Source organism: Ornithodoros turicata, chromosome 5 (genome assembly GCF_037126465.1).
Source record: "Ornithodoros turicata isolate Travis chromosome 5, ASM3712646v1, whole genome shotgun sequence".
NCBI classification, from domain to species: domain Eukaryota; kingdom Metazoa; phylum Arthropoda; class Arachnida; order Ixodida; family Argasidae; genus Ornithodoros; species Ornithodoros turicata.
Window position 1 is genome coordinate 20,749,254 of NC_088205.1, and position 8,328 is coordinate 20,757,581.

Sequence of the window (8,328 nt, forward strand, 5' to 3'; positions counted from 1 at the left end):
CAGTTGGAATAACAAATGCAGACGATGAACATTCATGACTGGAGGATCCGTCAGTGAAAACTGCAGTGTGGTCAGAATAGCGATTGTGCATCATATCCGCTGCAAGCTGTTTCAGAACTGATGTAGGCACTTGGTTTCGTTTGACATTAAGACCAGGAATTGACAATGCGATCGATGGTACTGGAAGCGACCACGGAGGCGTCGTGGGCACCAGTGATCTTGCAGAAAACGGGGGAACCTTAGGTTTCACTTCCATGAAACAGTTGTATGCGTTACATTGCTTCCGGCGACAAACTTTTGCTATTAGTGGATGGCGGCGGTGGTGTGCTCTGAGGCGCAAGTAATGGCGAATGGTCTCCCTCTGCCGTAAGACTTCAATAGGTATTTCGCGGGCTTCTGCTATCACCATCCGCGTTTCCGCGGCTCTCGGGACGCCAAGACATACCCTTAAGCTCCGTGCTAGAATACACCGCAGTCGATGTTCTTGCGTCTGTGAAATTCCGTGCAAGACTGGTAGGCTATATAGCAGGGTCCCTCGGACTAGGGCTTTGTGGATGGCCAGAAGAGACTTCTCATTCATTCCCCACTTCGGCCCAGCAAAGTGGCGAATGACGGAAATCCACCGGTGTGCCTTTGTGTCCAGGTGATCGATGTGTTTCTTCCAGGACAAGTTGGAGTCTAGGATGACACCCAGGAATCTATGGTGTGCTACCAGCCTAAGAGGCGTATCGCCAAGGAAGAGCTGATACCGATGCATATGCTTCCGAGTAAAAGCCATGACTGCTGTTTTCTCAGTTGATATATCCATGCCTGCCTCCGTTAGGTACCGCAAGATGTTATCCAGGGAATGCTGAAGACGGCGTAGGATTGCAGGCCTCGATTTCCCAACAGTCCAAATGCAGACGTCATCAGCATAGATAGATATATTGACTTTAGGGGCGATACAGGACTTTAGGCCTGCCATTACAAGGTTGAAAAGGATAGGACTTAAAACGCTGCCTTGTGGTACGCCCTGAGTCAAGACAACTTTCGAAGTGACTCCTTCTTTTGTGCGAACAGAGAGTGTTCTATGGCGCAAAAAATCAGCCAGCCAGAAGAACATTCTGTCGGGAACGCCTGCTTGCAACAAAAGATGCAGAACGTTGGCATGACTGACGGTGTCGTAGGCTCTCTTGACGTCCAGGAATACTGCCATGACTATTTTCTTCTGGCTCCTCGCTTGCTCGACGGTGGTGACGAGATCGAGAACAGAGTCTATGGAGCTACGATTCCGACGGAAGCCTGCCATCTCTTCGGGGAAGGTACGATGACCCTCAAGCCACCACTCCAGTCTATGCAAGACCATTCGCTCCAAGACTTTACCAAGACAACTCGTCAGGCTAACTGGACGAAAGGATGACAGGTCAGATGGGTGCTTGCCAGGCTTTAACAGCGGGACTACTACGGCATCTTTCCAAGACCGCGGCACTTCACCGCTTCTCCATGATGTATTGAAGACATGGATCACACAGGAAACACAGCCGTCGCTAAGGTTTCGGATGGCTCGATAGGAGATTCCGTCTCCACCTGGCGTCGATTGTACTCGTGACAGGCACACCGCGGCTCTGAATTCACCCAATGTGAAGTCCATATCCATCTGTTCGTTCACCACTGGTTCTCTTCGTGAGATCGCCTCCTGTATCTCGGAAGTGGAAGCGCGGAATACGTCAGTGTTTGAAGCTTGCGAATTTGCGGATATAATCTTGCAGAAGTCCAGCGCAACAGAGTTCTCGGACCGCATGAGAGACAGCGCTAGCACTCCCAAAGGATTTTTGGGCGGGAGGGTCTCTCTCAGACTCCGGGCCACGCTCCACACTCTGGCAGCGCGGGTAAAAGGCGACAGCGTTGCGCAGAATTGACGCCAGCGCTCTCTGTCAACATTCTTTAGTTCCTTCTGTACTACCCTGGCAGTATGCCGGGCTTCTATGATGTCTTGAAACAGCCCCGATCGTCTAGCCTTTCGTTCAGCTCTCCGCCTTTGCGCTCGTAGTTGTTCCACGCGAGGATTTGTTCCCATATGTCCTGTCGCGACCTTTACGGTTCGCGAACAGCATCGAAGAGAAGTAGTCAGCGTTTCGGTTAGCTGCTCTGCTGACATGTTCGGCTGCGCCAATTCTGAACAAGACGATCGAAAGTCCTTCCAGTTAATTAACCTAACAAATTTGGTCCTGGGTTGGCCAGTATACCTGTCGCATGAAATGTAGATGGGCAAATGGTCACTTCCTTTCCCATCGACATCAGTCGACCACGAGAGACTCCTGGAAACATCTTTTGAGCAGATGGACACGTCCAGGACGTCAGTTGAGAAATCTCTACGCAGGAACGTTGGTGAACCATCATTGAGCAGACACAGGTCCATTTCGTCGATGACGTCAACCCATCTTATGCCCCTCCTGTCTGTACGTGCACTTCCCCACCGTGGATGGTGGGCATTGATGTCCCCCACTACCAGGAACGGCGGTGGTAGCCCAAGAAATATGTCCCGTATGCTCTGCTGCGACAAGGTAATAGAGGGCGGGAGATACAAACTTAAACATCGAAAAACATACGCCGAATCTGCCCAAAAATAAACATCGAAAACGCGGAACCCCAGATATATTATAACTAACATAAAAAGGCGTACGCCTCCATCTCTCTTTGAATCAGAACCGATAACCCTATCATTCGCGGCAATGGTTGGCGCATAGCGTACTGTATGCGGTGAAGTTCTGTTTTTACACTCTTAAAAATGAACTTCACCACATAGCACGCTCCTAGCCAACCATCATCTCAAATGATATCGTTATCTGCCCTGATTTGTTGAAAACGGGAGGCGTACGCCTTTTTGTGACACTTATGCTGTTCATAATTGTCACAAAAAAGGCGTACGCCTCCCGTTTTCAACAAATCAGGACAGATAACGATATCATTTGAGATGATGGTTGGCTAGGAGCGTGCTATGTGGTGAAGTTCATTGTTAAGAGTGTAGAGTGATAAAACTTAACGAGGTACAAAAAACCTACACTGTTAAAACAGAACTTCACCACATGGCACTCTCCTCGCCAACCGTCATTCCGAATGATATCATTCTGTGTCCTTATTTACTGCAAATGGGAGGAGGCGCCTGTCTGGGACACATTATGCTTGTCCTAGATAGGCTCCTCCCCCTGTTTTGAACGAATCACGACACAGAATTCGTTCGGTATGGTGGTTGGCTAGGAGCGTGCTACGTGGTGAAGTTCTATTTTAACAGCTATAGTCGTGACGACGCCCACTTCTGTGTGGCCAACAACGGCGAGCCTATCCTGCCATCACCCCCCATCTATTTTAACAGTGTAGAAAGAATAAATGCCGTTGACCGCTTGGTTCTAAGTGGAGTAGTTTTTTATTATAATTTAGTTACACGTTTTCTTGGACATCCTGTATGTGTACTCGACCGCGAAGACATTGTATTGTTCGGGCTGACTCGGTTAACTAAAATCGCCTGTCAGTACTTCGCCGTCTCATATTACCTCCGTTAGGCTTGAAAGTGTTGTGCCAATATTGTATTTGAAGATGGACAATGTGCTACACGCGTTTGTTACTCAAAAGAAATACTCTTGCAAACACTTGGAGATTTGAGATGAGATAAGCAACGGAGTGCTGATTTTAAACAGCCGTATCCCCTACAGTACAATTAAACGGAACAAAACACGTTTGAACAGTTGTAAATCACCACAGCATCCCCACATTGAATGACATTCAAAATGGCAGTCTTTTCTACGGCAAGTTTCTGACTTTAGTCCGAATGATGATGAACCAGAATACCCCGCGAGGTTTTCGAGAACGGAACTTAATGAGGAACACCATCCACGGAATACTTGAGAGAGAGAGAAAGAGAGAGTGCATCCCGACCCGGAAGCAGAACGATCGGAAGTGAACCGATGGCGGCCAGGAGGATCGCCCTCCTCCATTTATTTATTTATTTATTTACTTATGATGATACCTCGAGGGCCTGCGTTCGGGAGTTGCAACTGATCTCTTCCCCCAAGTGCGCGTACCGGACGTGCTCAACCGGTTTCCGAAAGGCGCCTCTTTTTCACCCTGTATTTAATAAGCAGTGTTTGAAAGTAGGATTTCATCGGGAGCAAGTTTGAGCAAACTTATTTTCATAGTTCAATTTTAAAAAGAATGTATTATAAAGTTGAACACCCGAGATGTCGTTCTTATACGTTGAACTGCGACTTGTGCAACCTACTGAACGATCGCCTCTCTCTTTCACGTTCTCGCCTATTTCCCAACTTTCCTCCCTCAGCACTGGCACTGTTCCAGATAGGGAACTGGCTGAGGTCCTGAGGACATGGCATGCTCTTCCGGGATTCACATAGAGGGTAGAATGTTGGCCGATCTCGTACTCTCTCTTTTTCTCTTTGTCGCGCGTTTCGCCATACACTATAACAGTGTGTTTGTTCTCTGTTTAGTGAGCTCTTCCTGGGTAACATACGGATCAACACTTCTGTATTGTACCAAACACACACACACACGAGTATTTTTCCCGTTTTAAACTCTTCCTTTTACACAAAGCCGACAATAGCAACGCCAGCTTAAAATCCTCATTTTTATTCACCGAATACCTGCCCTTGTTTCACACACACCACGTTTTGAAGGCTCCAAAAGTCTCGTCGATTGCTGAGACCTTTCGGATGGGCGGACACACTCAAACACACAATGTTGGCATATAGCTCACTTACGACGTCATAAAATACAGGCTGAACCCAACATTGGCGAACCTTTTGCCAAAGATAGAATTGATAGCCTTACAATCTCCCTTCTTCTGACGTCATGAGATAGATTTTCCTTTTTTTTTTTTTTTTTTCTTTGCTGCGGCTACTTTACACCAAGCAAGATTCACGGAAGGAAGCTCGGCCACAACACAATTTCCGGAATCCAGTGGAAGAAGACATTTCCTCCGGTCATAAAAGTGGCCTCGAGTGGAGCTCTAGATTTGTTTAGATTTGGAGGAAAAGGCGCTAAGACATCGTTTTGCGACAATTTCTGCGAGTCGTACAACGGTGCTGCTATGGTCTACGGGCAACCACAGACAGCCGATCAGAGATCCTTCTTTCAGTGTTATGACAGCACATGACGCGAGTGTAAACGACGACTTTCTACGTCAAGTGTTGCGCGAAAATGCTTTCGAAAAACGTTGTTTAAGGACTTAGTAAGTCCGAAATAGTACACGTTTTTCTTCTGTCAGATGGCAAATCATAATGGTAATGCATTCATTTTCTGAAGGAATAATGTAATGATATTATACCCCTGTCACACGGCAAATTGAATGCCATTCCCAGCGAATGACATTCGTTTCGTGTCACAGTGTGAAATCAAATGGCAATACATGCGAATGATATTCGCCCAGCGAACAAGTTTGGGGAACTCGTTCGCTTTTCCCTCTCACACCGACAGAGTATCCTCGCAGTAGAGAGTCGTCAAAAACAACGAAGATAAACCATTCGAAGAAATGAAAGACGAATGAAAAGTTGTACTCCAATATTTTATCACGAATTTGATAACTTTTGACACGAAGAAACGAAGGCTAAACACTGTTTTTCAGAGAACTACACTCTTAAAAATGAACTTCACCGCATAGCACGCTCTTAGCCAACCATTATCTCGCATGATATCGCTATGTGCCCTGATTTGTTCAAAGTGGTAGGCGTACGCCTTTTCTGTGACACTTATGCGGTTCATAATTGTCACAAAAATGGCGTACGCCTCCCGTTTTCAACAAATCAGGGCAGATAACGATATCATTCGAGATGATGGTTGGCTAGGAGCGCGCTATGCGGTGAAGTTCATTTTTAAGAGTGTACCCTATTTCCCAGTCGCCACGTTGCCAAGTAAGGTGCAGATAGGCTCCTTATTTGTCTTTGCTTGTGGTATTTAGCCAATAGACGAGTTCAGAAAATCCCAGTGCTCTTTGCGCACGCATTGCATCCTGGGCACTTGCTGGGCGGCGGAACCAAGAATAATCCTTCACATTTCGCTGACCTTGACACGTCGTGGACAATGGACCGGTAGGGGAGAAATCGGAACAGTTTGGAGGTCACCCGTTCCTTTCGTATTAGTAAACTCCCACAGTTCAAAGCGGCGCTAAGCACTCTGGGATTTTATGAACTCGTCTATTAAGTGTCTTTGAAAAGGCAACTGTTTTGTGAAATAACCTAATGTTTCGCTAGTTTCGTGCAAAAGAAATAAAGATATAAGTGATGTACCTGCATAATGCTTCATATGTTCGACCCTGGTGTCTTAATTAGCGACACTGACATCATTTGCCAATGACATTCATTTTCTTCGTGTAGCTCGATGTAAGACAAACGAATGACATTCGATGCGATTACCATTCTCTGGGGAATTCCATTCGGTTTGCAGTCACAGTGGTATTACATGTTGGTCGAGATATGCATAATGCCATTACTTGATACTTATGTGGAACGTTGACGCATTGTATAAGGCGAGCAGTTATGAATAGAAAATCCCCGTGCTCGTTTTCCGACACCAAGGACTGAGGAGCTCGAGTGGAGTCTTTGAACAGCAACATCTCCTACGCTGCAACCAGTCTTATTTATCTCTAGATGAAATCACCCTTATTGTTATTAGGGCTGGTAGTCTCTTTATAACGTGAGCTTCAAACGCAAAGAAGGACGGAAAAACCGAATGCCAAAGTAATGAACACGACAACGTAATACATTACTTACCAAAGCTATAATGGTAATGCATCACAAAATAAAAGTAATTTGTCCAGCTCTGGATGGTGTTCATGCTATGGAGTGGTTCTCCTAAAAGTATTTTTCTGCGTCACGTCACGCAAACCTGAATCGTCTTAATCGCCTTACCTAACGTGCCACAATTCCACGAATGTGTATACGTGTGCCAACTTTTGCGTCACTTACGAGCAGTTTGATAAATTTTGTGACACGTTACGTGAAACAGCATTCTTGGATCGTTTCGAAAGGCCACACGCGTGGCTACTGATGAAAAAAATGTCTCATCGTCCAAGCCGTCAGGACCCGGCCGAGGACGGTGGCGACAGGTGCTGGAAGGGTACAAGTTGCTCAAGGGTACGGTTGTTCCTGTGTACGTGTGTCGAGACTTCGGCGCACGTTAAAGAGGTGGCCAAAATGAAATGAATGGGAATGAATCTTCATTCCATAATAAATCATTCAGTGCTTTCACACATCAAGCGTCATGGAACAGCTGGTCGCACCAGTGAGACCTACGTTTCCATTTTTTTTCTACTTTTATTCTATTCTATTCCATAATATACACTTTTAAAAATGAGAGAGGTAATGAAGAGGGAGGTGTGCATACGGGGGCGTACGCCATTTTTGTGACATTGTGCAGTTCATATAGTTCCCACAAAAATGGCGTCGTTTTCATCAAATCAAGGGAGAGAACGTTGTCATTCGGGATGATGGGTTGCTAGGAGCATGCTATGCGGTGAACCTTTGTTTTTAGACTGTGGCTTCATTGTTTTTCAGGTGTAACTCGAGGAAAGAAACTTCCGCAGTAGAATACGACCCATGTATAGGATCGACCGGCCATAGACGATGTAAACGAAGACACCCACCGAGGACAATCGAAAGAAACGGGGCCCCGAGTACTGCTAGGAATTGCTGCGGACAAGTTAAAAAAAACGCCCGCGATATATGAACAGGAAACTTGCTGTTACAGCGTACGCTGCACTGTGTATTAAAAGATAATAAAAGTATACTTAAATGCCGTTATTTTTTGTGACAGTTGGCTTATTTCTTTGCATGTTTGCGTTCAGTCACGTCATATATAAATAGAAGAAAGGAGGCTCCACGTCGTATCCGAGGAACCTATAGGGTTCTTCCTATAAAACCAGATTCCCTCTCAAAATAATTTTGAGTTAACTCGCGCAACGCTTTTTTACGGTGTTAGTTGCGCTCTATAAGATCTTGTGAAAGGCGTTTAAGCCGAAAAAAATCGTGTAGTTATTTTTATAACCGCAATGGTGATACAATTGTTTTATTCTTTTCTTTATTGTTTTTTTGCTTTCGAGTTAGCGCCGCGAAGCAACTGTGGCTATGAGCGGCGTACAGATGTCAACAGATGGAGAGAGGACAGCAGGAAGGAATGGGATACAAGGGAGGGTGGTTAGTATGCGTCCTGGGCCGACTTCGAGGGAACTGTGCAGACATTCGTCTGGAACCCCCAGACAGCACAGCCGGTGCGGGGATTCGAACCACGTCACCTCCCAGTCTCGGCATGAAAAGCGGCCATCTTAATTCCTAACGACTATGCCAC

At 46.0% G+C, this 8,328-nt stretch overlaps 1 protein-coding gene across 1 annotated transcript in view; it reads left to right on the forward strand.

Annotated features, from left to right (window-relative positions):
- Positions 1–7,784, forward strand: part of LOC135395372 (uncharacterized) — a 107,469-nt gene extending 99,685 nt beyond the window's left edge. Inside the window, exon 4 of the mRNA XM_064626610.1 lies at positions 7,539–7,784. The gene's annotated coding sequence lies outside the window, so the exon portion shown is untranslated. The remainder of the gene's footprint in view (positions 1–7,538) is intronic.
- The last annotated feature ends 544 nt before the right edge of the window (positions 7,785–8,328 follow it).